This window comes from Falco cherrug, chromosome 3 (genome assembly GCF_023634085.1).
Source record: "Falco cherrug isolate bFalChe1 chromosome 3, bFalChe1.pri, whole genome shotgun sequence".
Taxonomy (NCBI): domain Eukaryota; kingdom Metazoa; phylum Chordata; class Aves; order Falconiformes; family Falconidae; genus Falco; species Falco cherrug.
The window spans coordinates 63,949,665-63,967,150 of NC_073699.1; the positions used below are offsets into that span (position 1 = coordinate 63,949,665).

The 17,486-nt window shown below is 37.1% G+C and overlaps 1 long non-coding RNA gene across 4 annotated transcripts in view; it reads left to right on the top strand.

The window, feature by feature from the left end:
• LOC114014501 (uncharacterized) overlaps positions 1-13,642 on the top strand; it is an 84,863-nt gene extending 71,221 nt beyond the window's left edge. For all 4 annotated transcript variants that reach the window (XR_008731529.1, XR_008731528.1, XR_008731527.1 and 1 more), the window contains one exon: positions 12,832-13,642. This is a non-coding gene — a long non-coding RNA (uncharacterized LOC114014501). The remainder of the gene's footprint in view (positions 1-12,831) is intronic.
• Positions 13,643-17,486: the final 3,844 nt, after the last annotated feature.

The window sequence follows — 17,486 nt, forward strand, 5'->3', positions numbered from 1 at the left end:
TGGATGCAATGTGTGCTGCACATCTACTTAGCATGAATGCTATTTGTTTGGGTGGAAAGAAGAAATGTCTAATAGGTAGCGCAAAGATGGAATACACTCCTAGAAAATGGCAAAGCCATTTGCTAGCCTCTGGAAGAGGCTATACTGCTCCCAGCTCTTCTGTTGCACTAGATCTCTTACTCAGAGAGCCTCAGGAGTGCACTCAGGTCAGAAATGTCAAACTCATTACTCAAACCCTCTTCTACTCATTTATTGAGCAGATGAGTGCTCAACTGGTCTAAGGGAAGTAGTTGGCTTAGCAGAAACTGAGACAGAAATTTGACTTTTGGAGGGTGAGGCTCCTACCTCATCAACAATGAACTGAAAGATCTTTTCAACCCTTTTCAGATATGTTGTGGTTATATCATGGTAAATTACCCATATGCTTCTGCAATGTCAACTGCAGCCAGCAAGGCTGATTTAAGACAGTTTTAGGGATGTTGTAATCTATCACTACAAGAAGATGGTGTTCCATCTGCCTATCATCTATCTGTAATGGACAGCACTGTCTGCCATAGTTTTCCACCATTCTTGCCTGGCTTCTTTCCTTGTTCTAGCACAGCTGATGCATGAGAACCGCCCTTTTTTATACATATATAAAAAAATCCCAGCAAAAACAACTGGATCAGTTTTAATCAAGGTGTTTCACTACGTGTTTGTACCTCCATCTGGTATGGCAGAAATGAAATGTGATGGAAGAGTAAGATATGGGGTGTGTGTAAGAATAGGGTCTAATGTGGCAGAGGCTGATTAAGCAGCTTAAACTAAGGTTTTTTGCTTCAGTGGGGTTTCAGTGGTGTTCAGCATCTACAAATGTTACTTATGGGAATTTGCATATCTCAGCAGCTCTGAAAATGACATGACAATGACATGACAATACTCTCAAATTTTAGTGAGGCAACAGTTTTTGTCCTGGACACCTTCCAGGGACCAGTGTCCAACTTCTCACCTATATCTTACAATAGGGCTTCAAACAAATTACCCTGCTGACGTTAACATGGAGAAAATTCCAGACTGCTATCTACTTGTGCTCCTTGGAATAAAATCTTAGTCATATCTTTTGTTTTTTCTGCAAATTTTCTTTCCAATGAAGGGTCCTCTTATTTCATGGTATTGTTTCATCACTTCTTTTGTTCCTGTCTGTTTCATGGCTTAGGTGTATGGATGGCATTTTCTGTAATCAAGGTTTTTTTTTCATATCTAAATAGTCTAAATCTCCTATGTGGGCCTTTATAAATTTATTTTTTAAACTATATTTTTGCCTGCTGTTCTTTCTTTTATTTTCTTTGTTCATTTCCTACCTTTTGTCTCTCTTTATCTTCTATAATTGACTGGTCCATTAACAGATCTTTATTCTTTTTAACATTTAAATGCAGAATAGAAGTATTCTGTGGTGTTCACCACTGTAAGATAAGCTCCAGTTTTAATATTCTTGTCCTGGGTACAAAGACTTGCTTACACAAGCGAAGGACTCATTCTCCACTGCACTCAAATATACCAAGTTTAAATTACACTGATAGCTGTGCAGGAGATCAACTATTCATAAAGGAATTCGATTGGGTGCCTAGTGGCTTTTCAAAATTACTTTCTGAGATCCTATGCATTTCTACTTCAGATCAGATAGAAGTACCTTCACAGAAAGGTAGTATATCTAGTCCTGTACTATGATTGATGCCTAAATCTCTGAAGTTTAATTGTGCTTATCAAATTGCCTTGAATACTGAAAGTGTTAATAAAACAGTCAAGCTTTATCAATTCCAGAGCTGCCAGGCATATCATGCATTGAAGAAGCACAGCTTTTTCTCTAACTTCTTCGCTCCTTGCCATTACCCCCCTCCCACCCCTGATTGGTATGTATACACATTGATAAGATCCCCCTGAGACTTTCCTTCTGCAGGCTAAGCAGCCCCAGCTCTCTCAGCTTCTCCTCACGAGACAAATGCTTTAAACCCTTATTTTACTCTTCTTTGTGGCCATTCACTGGGCTGTCCCCAGGCAACTTGTTCTCTCCACCTGTCTCTCATTCTGGGGAGCTCAGAAATGGACCCAGAACTCCAGATGTATCTCATCAGTTGTGAGCAGAGGGGAAGGACCACAACCCTCAATCAAAGGTGCACTGCTGGCTGGTTGTAAACTTGTTCATCAGGACCCTCTGGTCCGTCTCTGCAAAGGTGCTTTCTATGAGATCACACTTTTCTTAACATAGTAGTACAATTTATTAAGTGGAAGCTTATTGTGCATGAATGCAGCTCAGATGTTGCCTAAGCAAGGTAGGTGTAGTTTACTAGAATGTATTTATGATCCTTTTTTGGGATAAGGATTCTAGAGCAAAACCTTCCAACAGATAGTTAAAAAATCTTTAGACATGTCTGGACTCTCATAGCTGCAGCAAAACATTGTTACATCAAATGGTCTGATGTCTATAAAGCTGCCTACAAAAGTAAAATAAATCTTTATCATGAGGGAAAGAAAATGGGCCCATCGGGGTTCTGCTATTTTATTTCTTTTTTACTCGAAATGAATTAATTAATTTTAAACAAATGAGCCTAGGAATTTTATGTCTGGAAATATCATACTGAAAAAAATTCTTTAGTAAGTTGCTAATTTTTCTTTAGTGAATTGAACGAAACCATTCTGCAATGAGTCTGTTGTATTATGGAGTGCATCTAATTGGTCTCATTACAGCTCCAACTGAGCTTAAGAAAATAGTTTTAAAATTTGAATGGATAATTTTTCACTTTGAGGTTACCATTGTAATCTTCCATCTATGTTTTTAAGACAACGAGGTGGCAGTTACATTTTTCTTGCTAAAACATTTCTACACATTGCATTTTAGTATCTCCACTTATCTTATGTGATTCTTAAGTGGATAGAGGCACCTCAGGAAGAAGCTGTAACATTCTTAAAAATGTTTCTCATTGGGAATTGGTGAGTATGCTGCCTACCCATTTTGAAATACAAATGGAAAGTGACTCACACAAAAAATGTGTTCAGAGGGATGGATGTACGTGACAAGCATGAAATGTCATGCAGACCCTTGTTCTCACTTACCAGAGATTTCCTTTGGGTACTGCTCAGGGCATAAACTCTCAAGCCTGGAAGGACCAAACCACCCATACAACAGGTCAGGGAATGCTGAAGAAGCCCAGATGCGCTTCTGATGGTGAAGAATTGCTTAAGTCTCTTCTTGATTTTCTGTGAGGAGGTGGCTGGCATCAACTCAGTTGTCTTTCACATAACTGACTTTAATCCCTCTGTGTTGTCATGGTAACATGAGCCTCTGATCAAATGAGCCTTAATCACTTCCTTAGAAGTCAACCTCTCTTCCTTGTAGGAAAGAACATGGGACAAGACCAGGATTCCACCACCCCAACCCCCGAAAAGTTCATACAATTCTCTTGAGCACTCCATGTCAATTTTCAAACATCCTCTATGCAGTTTGGGGTTGTAATATTACAAATGTATGTGTGTATGCAGGGGAAAAATATCGGAAGAGTATTTGTGATACAGGAAAATGCACAGCAGTAAACACATAAAAGCCTCTAGCTGAATTGTGTAAATAGCACTATTGCATACGGATGTATGTTCTTTGGAGTGCAATGCTTATCAGATTTGCAATGGGTTTAAGATATCAAATAATTGCATAGCAGTCATGAGTATGCTATATTCTTCTGGATACAAGGAGGTTACAGGGGCATGTATAAAGTGCTACTACGGAGCAAAGGACTAATGGGTTTTGTCAAGGCAATGCTACATCAGCATTTTTTTTCACAAAACTGCATTATTAAAAAGGTGTTTGGTTTTTTTATAGTCTAAAACAACCTTGCTACAGTGGGCTGAATACCATAATGTTTTTCGACATTATAAATTACCTCATGCAGAGCTCTGTTCTGGGATGGCAAAATTACTTCTGGTTTCTAAGCTATTATATTTGAAGGTAGTTCTTCTCTCCATAATAACACCACAGTGTGCATGTAAACATATCTTCAAGGAGGAGCTTCATAAAAAAGAAAATATTAGCCAACCACTGGGAATGACTGAAAAGACGAGTTTTCAGGAATAATTCTGGGATATTATTATTTTTTTTTAAGATATCATAGTAAAATTAATATGGGGGTGCAGAACAACTTGATGGAAACCTACTTAATGAAGGAAATTTGGGTATCACGGTGGTGAGTTAACCTGATGCTAGCCGAATCTATGTGTAAAATAAAAATTTGGGGAAACACTACACTGAGAGAGAGAGACAATTCCTCATATTAAAAATGATGACCCCCTTATCTAAGCAATAGAAAGACAACAGAAGAAATAACCAAAGAGTTTAAGTGTACTCCAAAAGACAGTGAGCCTCTGCAGAAGAGATGTGAAGGATCAATAATTCAGATAGGAATGTTTCTTCTTTTTAAGGTAGAAATAAAGGAGAAATCACAGAGGTTGCAGTCACAATACTTGTTCATTTAAAAGATAAAATAGAATAAAAAAAATCAGTAGAACCTATCCTTCTATCCAAGCCAAACTGTTTAGTAAATCAAAACAAGGGGGACTGTTTTTAACGCATTCTTGGTCAATAATCTCACACAAAATTGTGGAACATAGGCAGTTGCCTATATAAAACTAGAATATATCTTTGGCAAATATACCATCTCCTTTACTATATTTCTGTCAACTATCATACAAAATCAAAGGCATTTCAGTCTCCAGCAGAGCATGTTTCAATGGTGCATTGCTGCTAGAGCCTTTTTGGAAAAAAATCCACATGGCATTTTCTGCTTATTACTTGTTGGTTACAGAATAAAGGAAGGAAAGAGGCAAAATATGATAAATAAAATATTTAGGAAACTAATGCAACAATTGTGAAATCAAGATTTTCTTGATGTGGTTATAGTTGCTTTCTGAAAAATGGAATACTTTAAATTGTTTAATTAAACCTATGGATAAATAAAATGTTAATGAACCCCTTGTAGACATAACTTTTATGCAAGTTTGTTGGTCATAGTGTGAAGCTTGTGTGTGAAAGGTTAACACAGGATCTTGCTGTGGATTCTTTCTTTTGATGTTTTTGTCATTACGGTGTGAGGAGGAGGGGAAGACTCTCACAAGAAAGCTGCCACAAATGGTAACAACACACTTACTGCTTTATTTCTTAATCTAAATCAGAAGATGGAGAGTTTCCATTTCTTCCTTAATTTTTCTTCATTTCTTTAAGTCCAGGGTTACCTAAACATAACTCACTTAGCAGTACTTCTTCCTTAGAATATTTATCATTTTTATTGTTAGGTAGTGGGTCAAGGAAAAATAACTTTTTCTATCAAATAGCAATATCCAAATCTGTTCTGAAAAGCAAGAACACAACTGCTCATTTTCTAACAGTTTTTGCCTATTTAATTTATTGTATTATCATTTACTATTCTTGAGAAAGATGAGGAGATGTCACAACATTCATCAATTTCTCTTTGACTTCACAAGCCCACTGCTTTTCACTGAAGGCTTCATCATGTTTTTACTCACTTTGAAGATGTTATTTTCTAAAGCAAACTTTCCCTCAGGTAGGAAGCTATCTGCCATTCAACATAATTTTGCTCTCTACTAAGTATTTATGAAATTGAAATGGAGCCATTCTGTGTTGCAAACATTTCACAACTGTATTGCTTCTTTGGCTTAAAGTTCTAACACTGCAATTATTTTCTGCAGATTGATATTTCAGTACTTGGTGATAATAAACAAATTAGTTGAGAGCTCAGCCTGGATACAATTTCAAGACAAATATAACTTGGTGATTTTCATTTGAAAAGCATTGACAGTTATGTTGCTTCCTTACTTTTAGGTGGCTAGGTTCAACATATTCTTAAATGAAACAAAAAAAAAAGGAATAAAAAAAAGGCAGGCAGGAAAAATGGTTAAGTATAAATGAATAAACCAATAAACCAATATAATAATAATAATAATAGTAATAATAATAGTAATAATAACAATAATAGGTCTCTAGTTAGACAGATTTCAAAGCCCTGCGTTTGTATTTTAGCATTAATTTAACACTGGATATGTTGTGTGAGAATGCAATACTGACAGGATGTTTTTTATTCACAATCATGTAACAAATGTACAAAATTTTAACTAGTTTTTATCTTTGATGCCCCCCCCCCCCCCCCCCCCCCTTTATCTTTTTGCATGTTTGCCTGGTTGGGAACCAACAAGGTGTGGAAGAGAAGAGAAAGGAATACATTCATTGTGAGCTTTCTAAACAGATTTTTTCTCAGATTGCTCAATATATTGTGGATCATCTGTGGCCCATGCACTACAAATGGGGTAACACTAGTATAGGGAGTAGTAAGAATTGCATCAGAAATGTTTTGAGGAAAGGAAAAAACAGCTGGAGTCTCTTGGAAGCCTTGGAGAGTCAGAACTGTTTGGTTAAATCTAAAAAAACAAACTAAAAAAAGAAGACAGATGATGTAGTTAAAAGGTAAGTTAAGAGAAGAGAATGTGTAGAAAGACCATGTTAGGAACAAGGTCATCATTCCTGCTGTTTTCACAAGAGATAAAGGCTGTGAAAATATTTGTGTCTGATCCAGCTGCCAGTCTGAACAGCTTGTAAGCACTGAGGTGGGAAACAGGATACAAATCTTCAGGAAAGGAGGAGCTGAATGAGCCCTGCATTGCTGGCAAAAACAGTATGCAAGCGCATTGTCCAAGGAGATCTCAGAGCTGGAGGTGGTTTGTGCATCCTAAGAGCCATCACCAGATGTGAGTGCAGGGTCCATGTGTGAAAATAAATGCTCTGATATTGCCTGTGTTAAGATTGTTTCACTGTTTATGGGAGGTCAGAGTAAGCAATAACCAGTCAAAAGGCATTGATTATAATTGGAAATGCTTCTTACCCTTATTTGCATCCTAGAATAGAGACCTCGTTTTGCCTTTCTCCTGTTACTACTGTCTGATTTTCAAACTGGAAGTAAAACAGTTTTTGTCACAAGTGCTCTCAAGAACAATCTTGTCTAGGTGGTAGTCTGATTCAAAAAAGAAGCAAACAACAAAAGCTTTGTCTGTTCTGAGAAAAAAAAGTAGGTATGCACTGCCAGCATTACTGCTGTAGATGAGACTCAAGGTCCCCATGGCTGCAGAGCATGTTTCCAAGAGATGTTAAACATCACTAGCTCATTTAGTTCCAGCTCTCTGAAACACGGTATTCATCTAGAAGTCGCGGCTATTTGGCTGAAAAGTAAGACAACTCTTACATTTAAAAGCATTTGCTGTAAGCCAGCTGAAGCCAGCATCAGCGCATAGAAGGCTGGTCTGCTGTAGTGATCGTCTGTTTGAACTCAGGCACTGGAAGAGATGGACCTTTGGACATACCTGTCACTGGCAGTGGTGGCTAACAGTGGGAATGAATCACCTCTGCCCCAGTAGAGTCCCAGCATTTAATTATAGTAGAAACAAAGTAGCTGAGAACTCATCCTGGATACAATTTCAAGACAAATATAACTCTTTTGTGACTGAAAATGTGAAGCATGGAATCTGTGAAATGCAACCCTTTCAGGAACTTAGTGTGGCCACTGCAAAGACTGGAAGAACAGTGAGGCTTTTTCTGTGTCCTCTAAAATATGGGAAATAGATATAATATATTCTTTTGGTAATTAATCTTTTAAATATCTGTATAAACAATGATATAATTACAGCAATAAAAAAAGTTCAGTTCTGACAACCTTCTTTGTGAACAGTTTGTTGTCTGCTTTGATATATAACTCTAGGGATGAAAGCACTTTCCAGAGCAAAAAACCACCATTATAGCAACAATAAAAAGGAACTTGAAGATTGTGACATTCTATATGACAGTTTTCATCATAATATGATATTAAATCCCATAACTACATACATGTAATTATTATAGACGATATGACTTCTTTATTTCACAGTAACAGTATAATTGCACAGTCATAAACAAACTTTCAGGGAAGGCTTGTCTGCTGCCATCTGAAGTGATGGTTTGCTGGGGCATAGAGCCAGCCTAGCTGCTAACTGGCCCTACAAGATGAAGTTGCAGCCTTCCTCCTCCTCCCTTTTCACCTGTACTTTACAATTCTGGCTCTCACCTTTCTTCCCAGAGGGAGCTGCTTCAGTCTCTGCCCAGACAGGAATCTAGGCTTGTTTTTCCACTGGGTGAGTTGCTAAGAGAGCAGGAGCTGGCTGCTAGCCCAGCTCAGGACATTTTTTCTTCTTACCTCTTCAAAGCAGGCACAGGGAACCAGTCCCAGTGTATGCTTGCTTGCAGATTGGTGAGAACAGGTATGTAGGTCCACAAGAAACTATAGCTATCTGAAGCTTCTTCTTTTCTAGGGAGTGGAAGGACATGAACATATGAAGCTCAAGGATTACTTTCCAATTCAAGACATAAGACTTACAGAGCTCCCCTAAAATATTTAGATCTTTGAACACAGAGATCTCAAAGATACAAAATTTCCTTATGAGCCTTTTTTTTTCTTGTGCAGTGGCTAGGATGAACCAGAAGAGCTATACTTTGATTGCTCCCATGTATGGCATTAGCAGGGTCCAAATTACAGAGAGGCTTTGAAGATAATATCAGTTTCTTAGTTATTATTATCCTGGTAATTTGATACATGTATATTTAAACAAAAATTCATATTTTCCCTTTTTATATCAGGTTTACAATTACCAAAATTCTGAATTATAACTCCACAAAATTACATTTGAGGGATTGACATTATGGGGAACTGATGGACAGGTGAAGAGCTGCTATACTGCTGAGGAACTCTGCATCCCCAAGTCACATTGAATTCATATCATATTATATAATTTACATTATATTGAATTATTTTAATCCATACATGTATACTCTATAGTTTAATTTACATTATTTTAGATTTGTATATAATTTTGGTTATACTAAAATTACATTAAAATTATAAGAGTATGGTACAATGGCAGCGCTTCAGAGCTCAGAATGTACTGCATTATCAACAGAGTTTTAGTTTTAATTAATATTTATAAGGGTGTTTGGGCACAATGAACTTCAATGCAGTTGCAAATGCACTTGAGAGCATCAATTTTAGGGTAATTTTATTATGGGTTAAATGCTAACATCTCTACCAACTGTTAAGAGAACCTTGCTCAGTAATTAGTACATTTACTGTATGGCTCACTAGTATTTCCAGAAGCTGGGCTGAAAGCAGGCAAGAATGGCAGAATCCGACCTAACCTTTCAAAACTGGCACACGATGCTTGAAATACAGAATGGAAAGTGAACTAAGTTTCACTCAGTTTCAGTCAAAATGCTTAATAAGGGATATCCTCTGAAAGCAGAAGGAAATGTGGCATCCTTATCAAACAGCTTTCTGGGGATCTTTTGAAAGCAGCAAGTTTAATTGCAAGAGGTCATTCATTCTTTACACCCCCATCTCCCAGCGTGATACGAAGAGGGGAGGTACAACTCCAGATGCATCGAAAGAGGGATCACAGTGTATGTAGATATACTTACGCTCAGTGTGATTGAGCTAATTTGGATAACCATTGAGTTCAGACATCTGTGTCAGCCACTTGAGTCCATGCTGGCATCTCCAGTGGCTAAGGAGGTTGGCAGGCTGTGTTGGAAGTGGTTTGCAGCTATAATATGAGCCAGTTCAATTAAAGCCTGTAAAATCACACATCCTGTTGTGGTGCACAGCTAGCCAGGGACACAGGCAGCTGAGACCTGAAAGGGGTTGGGTGGCAAGAACTGGATCTGTATGTGCATACATTGTGCCCAGAGACTGGACCAAAGTCTTGTCAAGAAAAACAAATATTTGATAAAACATAAAAGACAGCTTTTCTGAGTACAGAAAAAATATTTTGAGTGTGAATAGTCTATGTTGCAATTGCTCATTTCTGCTCTTTCTGCCCTGGTTTTCAGTCAATAAAATCCTTAATGAGGAAGTCTTTAACAATACCGAGTCTTTTTAATGAGAATCTCATTTGCTCGTGTATCAGAAAGCTGCCTTAATAGTGTGACTGAGATTACTTTATCTAATTTACCCTTTATAGACATTCCTTTCATTCACGGTAGGACTGAAAAAATTCTGAATGTAATTTGACTCCATTGTTCATAACACTCAGTCCTTTCATGGAGGCATGGATATACCCAGGAATATCAAGTGATTCATTGGAAATGTAAACTCAGACTTAATTAGGTAGAGATGCATTATAGAACTGTGTCTACTTTAGAACCTGCAAAGATCTTTTTAGTCTGTCCTTTCCTGCCAAGTTTGAGTATAGTATCTCTGATAATATCACTTAAAATAAACCTTGTAAAGAGTAATATTTTTATGGTTAATACTGTTACAAACCTGAGTGCAAAGGCTCAATGATAAGTTAAAATGTCTTTGAAAGGAGAGAAAAAATTACTATTCATTAACTGTTTCTAATTTTATAGGAAGATTTTGCTTCAGTGAATGTATTTATCTAATACAAACTTCATGCAATCATAGCTAGAGGACAGAACACTTCTACATGCTATATGGAATCTCTACAAATGAGCACTCCTGAAATTTGAGTCACGTTTTGCTGTTTTTGTCATTTACCACTAATTCATGGAAGCAGTATATGACATCAGCTTACAAGCTATACTGTTAAGGATGGGAGGTAGGAGAGTTTCCACTGACACTTGTTTAAAACACTTACTATCTGATGGATAAGCACATTGTAAAATATGATTCTGTGTCTTTAGAGTGCCTAAGGGAAATATTATTTAAACAGCTGATAACCACCAAAATGGAAAGTCTAGTAGTCAGTCAGACAAATACACATTCCTCTTCCCACTGCCTTCATCCTGCTGTATCTTTCAGGAAGATGATAACTATTCTGTAACTGGACTTTACTATTTTGGATAGTGAGAATATGAGTCAAAAGAGGTTGTAGAGAAAAAATTAGGACCTTGCAGGAGTTAAAGCAGTGGTAATTGCAGGGCTTAAAATAGTGGTAATTTTTAGCTGCACAAAATAATTTCATCTTTCTCTACAGAATATTATACCTTGTATAAGAATAAATTAATAGGGTTTTTTTTGCTATAAGAGCCTGAGTACACCCTCTTCCTCAGTGGCTCTGGGCCTAATTGAGCGTAACGGTTACACATGACAACCAGCAGGAAATCTCTCAGCTACTTCAGGAGCTTAGTGCCCTATGGGGAGGACAATGGGTCATGTTGCTGTTGAGAAGCCAACAGAAACAACGGCCTCCTCCTTCAAGCACAGTCTAAAATGTTAACGTGAGGTGTTTTGCCACTTGCTTTCTTGTCTGATTGAAAGAAATCTGAGGGGAGTTCAGTTACAAAGTCTAGTTCACGGCTAGAAAAGTCAGAGCTTTCTGACTGAGACAGCTTTTAGGAACAAAGTGCATTCCTCAAAATACCTTTTCCCATCCATTTTTAGTACAAAACTTCCCTCCTGTCTGATTGAGCTCTCAGGCTTCTGAAATAAATCATCACCAATGCTAAAGAACTTAAGTGTGTGTACACAGTAAGCCTGTCTCTATCTTAAAAGCTGCTTGTAGTGCCAGCCCCTGTGATGAACCACCTTGGCTTCACCATCCATCAGCCCTCATCACAGCTCCAGTCCACTGGACTACTAAAGCTATCAGCTTTGCAAGAGGTAATTGCTAGAAACTATGATCCGCTGGATGTTACATTTGAAAGTTGATCCCAAATGATAAGTTGCACTGTTATTTTGAGGTTAATGCCTTTAAACCAAAATGCACTTCATTCAGGCTATCCCTCAGGAACATTTTCAAAACTAGATTTTGCTCAAAAATTTTAGCTTCATCGGGTGAAGTCTAGCAGAAAAGGAAGGAAATATTTGTGTTTGGAGAGAAAGAGAAAAGCTGATATTTAGATATTATTGAAGGATTCTGCTAAGATCTCAACAAAACTCAGTAAAGGATCAAGAACAATCAATAGAAGTTTTTTTGAGGACTCAGATTGGTTTTTTAACCTTTATAAAAGTAAATATTGTGATCACTTTGAAAAAGACCAGTTTTATAGGATGACCAAAATGATTGCAGATATTACTGTGTTTTGTTTTATATTACAGTATTATGCTAGTGTTTCTGTAATATCATGGTAAAATTTCTTCCACCAGTTTCAAAATGTCATTAAATTTGTTTCATAAAGCATTTGGAAGTGCAGAAAAATCAATGCAATGACACTCATGGGGCTTTGAAACACACATTTGTGGTATTGGTCATACAAGCTGCTTCAGTATGACTTAGTGAAAACATAGTATTATTTGTTCAATCCACATTAGCAGAAGGCCTGCTGCTGACAGACCAGAATCAAACATCCTGGGCTCCCTTCGTGTCTCAGCCTTGATCTCATTATGTCAAAGAGCTAAAAAGCAATGTACGACCAAGTCCAGCCCCAAAGCTGCTTTACTTCTAAAGATGAAAATTTCTGCAGGCATGCTATGTCTCCCAAGGGACCTGAAGACACCACTTCCCCCCCCATTTTTCTATTCTGATGTTAATTTAGTTGTATTCAGTTTTCCTAGCAAGTATCTCTGTCAGAGAATAGTCCCAGAGGGAACAGCAAAAACAAATGAGATTGACAGGATTAGAAACAACAAGTTCTGTTACTTTGTCTTCTGCAGAACAACATTTTCATGACAGCCTTCATCGTAATATAGTGATAAAAGATATTTTCACCATATCCTTTCTCTTTTTTGGTAAAGACTCTTTCCTGAAAGATTATGGGTTACTTCCACAGAATATTTCTGAATTAAACAAAAAGTTAAATTTGTTTTACTCTTGCAGGAAAACCTTGGAAAAGTCACCACCTTGTTAACTCCAAAACCGAGAGACGAATTTAGAAGCTTTGACAGAAAATCCAAAGCTGTAAATGGAAAGCAGAAAGGGTGCCTTTTTCCAAAGATGGAAGAGTCTGAAGTTGAAATGTCATGGCTTGACATTTGGAAAAAAAAATAATATTTTTTTCATGTAGAGTCCATCAAGTGAAAAAAAGGAGACAGTTTTCTGAAGAGAATTAACCATTCTGACAAAAACATTTTCCAGAATTTTTTTTTTTTTGGTCTGGTTCCAGTCAAAACTGGCGTGAAAGTTTTCCTGCATTATACAATCATAGTGCAAATAGCAGGAGGCAAAGTACACGGAATCTCTTAGTAATGGAGAATCAAATCACATTTCTCTTTTCAGACATATTTGCACATGGTAAAATGAAAAAATATTCAGGTCACAAAGTAGTTATTTGGGAGATAGTCTGTTCACCAGAAATTAGTTGCAATAGTATCAATTAAAGTATGTTTACCAGCTTTTCTGCATTTTTCTGCCATTAATGAAGTTGTTGATTTAGAAATAGACAGTTGCTTCTTAAAAAAAAAAGTAAATGTATGACATCATACAGGTTTCTCTTGTTTTAACTGATGTTGTATGGAAAGGTTAATTTCATCTTTATGTAATTAATAAATAAATCATAAAAATGTGTTTAAAGATTTTCTTACATCTGCCAATGTAGTTAGTTCATATTTGTGATGACTGTAACCATCTCTGTCACATTGCTATAAGCAAAGGTCTTGTTGCCTCCATCAGCTGAAGTGTATACACACAGAAATTACCAGATGATACTGGTAGTTGACCTGTGGGGTCATTATTTCTCTTCTAGTGTCCCAATGTATATCTTGGTCATGTTGTCTATCCAAGCTACTTGAGGACTAGTTCCTGGCTAACCCAGCTTGTGCTGCTTTGCTTTCCCAGTTTTGCACATGAATGCTGGATGCCTAAAACAACCTGTATCCATCAAGACACCAAATATGCGGGACAGTGTTTCAGTGCTTGTTGACAGGGATGAAGACAGTTTGGAAGCTACCTCATCTTCACAGTCACTGAAATAAAAAGCAAGAGAAACGGAGTGTATTTAGAAATATGTACCCTTTCTCTCCAAACCCCCTTCAGGAAAGAATAAAATTTCTTCACATTCTCATATTTAAAGGAAAAGTACTGATTGCAATTTGGAGAAATTTTCAGTTGAAGCATTTTCTTAATTTGAACTTTTTTTGTTCAAATTCTATTTAAACTATTGATTTTGAACTATTTATTCTATATAAAAGTCTATTTAGGTCTTACATGCATTTTTTTTTCTTTAATTGTAGTAAACAATGTAAATGCTTTTTTAAATAAGAAAAGGAAAAAAAAATATCAGAAGTCAGGCACACCCATCTTCCATGAAAGATTAGATAATTTTCTGGTGGCTGGAGTATTCATTCAGCATTTTGGAGGGGTGAACGTTGGTCATTGGTTCAACTCTTTTTGTGTTATTCCATGTTAATATAAAATTGAAAAGGTCCTGCAAGATGACCAAGGATGACTGCAATAACCATTTGGGTATTTGTTGTTTTGATGAGGGAAGACCTCTTTCCAGGTTACACCGAACTTCCCTGTCTTTCCTGCACAGCTTTCCTACGGTTAAACTTTTGTCCTGATAGAAACCAAACTTTTTAGAAATCATTCTAGGTTTTGTGGGGTAAGAACTCTTTTTCTACTTATCTGTAGTTACTGTATTCTCAATAACAGTATGTTATCGTGTGTATCTTGTTCATAGTGGGTTATAACAGTACCAACTTTGTTGACAGAATAGCCCCCTTTTATTAAAGTTTAATTGGCCTGATGACCCTCTGCTTCACAAATTGTATTTCATACCTATATGATGAGGGTTAGGATGCTGACAATGGTTTCTGTGAGAGGGGAAACTGGATTTAATCGTGTACCTTACACAAAATGTGGCATTTGCAGGATGGCTGGAGAACTCTGAAGTCAAGAATGGTCGGTGGCATGTCAAAAGTATGTTTTTCAAAAGAATATCATGCTTTGTCTCTCCAAAATACTGGGCACCAGCTATTAGCACACATTCCTGTAGAAAACTATGTAATTTCACAGAAACAAATAAAATCCTACATGGCTTACATGATTCTACAGCACACATGAATACTTGATTCATGAATCAGCATTGTGCTTTTTGGCACTTTCCCCCTTGATTTTGGAATTGTTGCACTGCAACTATTTATGTATGGAAAAAATAAAGCTGACATTATTTTGTAAAGGACCACGTGTCTTTCTCCTGCATACCCCCTTTCAAGTGCAGCCTGAGTTGCCACATGCCCAAGGGGGTAAGTCAGTGAAACCCCTCTGGAGAGCTACTGCAGAGATGCAAATGCATAAGAGCTCGGCAACACATTTATTGAACTCAGTTTTGAACACAAAAGGGTTCAACTTCATCACAAATGCAGGGGCTGATGGACACTGTTATCAAATTCTTGTCACTCACATTACAAATGACATCACAGGAGTGCTGCAGTGTTGGGACTTTAGCTTCCCTATGCATTTCTTTTCATGCTTATCTCAGGCTGCCACATGCCTGTCACCTTGACTTTGAGATAGTTAAGGGAATACCCACTGATGACTACGCACAGGCACAATAATCTACCTTTTCTGGTGTATTTCCTGATATGTTGTTGTGCTAAACTTAATACTAGCATTTGCATTCACTGCATTTAGTCCAAGAGTAAGACAAGGATTAGAAGATTTTACCAAGGGTTATCAAGTTCTGGTGCAGATGGAGACGCCGTTGTCCTCAAGGTAAGAGCCAATGTTTTTGCTGTTGTTGAGCAGTGATTGTACAGTACAAACATTTCTTTTTCCCACTCTGCCCCTCCAAAATGAGTTAGCTGGGGCTGCACACGAAGGTGGGAGGCAACAGAGCTAGGGCAGCTGACCCCAACTGATCAAAGGGATGTCCCAATCTATATGTTGTTGTGCTCAGCAATAAAAGCTGGGGGAGGAGGAGGAAGGAGGAGGCAGGGGGATGTTTGCAGCTATGACATTTGTTTTCCCAAGTAACTATTATATTTGATTGAAGCCCTACTTTCCTGTAAATGCCTGCCAATGGGAAGTAGTGAAAGAATTCCCTACATTACATTGCTTATATGCACAGCTTTCCCTTCACTTATTAAACCGTCTTATTTTGACTCATGAGTTTTCTCACTTTTGCCCTCTGATTATCTCCCCCATCCCTCTGCACAGGAATGAGGGCTGCTGGTGGGGGGGTTGTTGTTACAGTACTGTTATTTGCTACAGTATTGTTATTATGAAGTATATAAAGTTGTTAGTGTCTGTTATTGTATCCCAAACTTACAAGTTGTTGAGGCTGCCTTAAGCCTTTACAAAAAATTCAATAGGTCTTTGAAAACTGTGATCTGTCCTCCACGTTATACTGCTCATTTTTTTTTTAAACTAGAAAAACACATAAAACTGAAAACAAACACATGGAATTGTTCTTCTATCCATTCCAAAATGATAATGGAATTGAGGGTATTGTTTATATCCAGCCACTCAAGTGAAGATTTTATTCTAGTAATATTGGTCTTTGCTCTTGTGGTTGTAATATGCTCTGCATGAACACAAGTAGCTCTGAGGCCAGTTCAAGAATTCTGAATGGTGTTGTTTTGGCACCTCTGCTGTCCTTGACAGATAAATCATACAGCTGTGATAATAACCATCATTTGAACACAGCAACCAAGTCTGGCTGGACTCTTTTGTGTATTCAGTAGAGTTTCCCAGACTGCACATAATTGAAAGAGTCTGTACAGTTGCAGTAGATTGGTTGATATGAACATACAGAAAATGTTGTGTTTCATATGCTTTCCATATGGGATATAAAATTTGAATATATAGTTTGGGGTCATATGGTCTCTGGACCTGGCTAGTGACTCTGCTGGTTGATGGCTTAAGATGTCACAGACAACTGTCACTCAAGAATTTTTGTTGGGCCTTGATTCACTAAAGTTCTTACATACTTTCATGTTGAGCTGCACCACTTACAATGAGATAAAGCCACATCAAAGCAGATGATACATTAATTATTTGCATTCTTCTAAGTTTCAAAGGACATATCTAAAGCTCAAGCTCTTTGTATGCTAGCCATTTATTGAAAATATAATGTGACTGTTCTAGTTGTAAAATAATTTTTTTTGGACCACTAGTTAGCAATTTTTGTGAGGTCTTTCATGTACACAATGTGAATTTCCAACTTTAAAAATTGTAATTGAAAGAAAATATTGTTCATTCCCCTAGCTTTGAAACTTTCTGACAGAAAACTCTTCACATCTTCCCCCCCTCCAGTTATTTTTTTTTTTAAATCCATCTGAAACTTTTAGTGTTAGGTATTACTCACAAATAGCTGCCACACAAAAAAATCTTCGCTTTTAGCAGTATATAAACCTATTTAATTCCCTTATTCATATCTTTTATATTTGTTTTAATATAAAAAATGAGCAACTAACAAAAGCAAAATAGCAAAAATAATAACAAAAAATGAAGAAATGTAGTTCCTTTCATGAGACCTTTGATAAACTATTAATTTGGTTGACTGTTAAATGACATCCAGAACTGACCTCAAT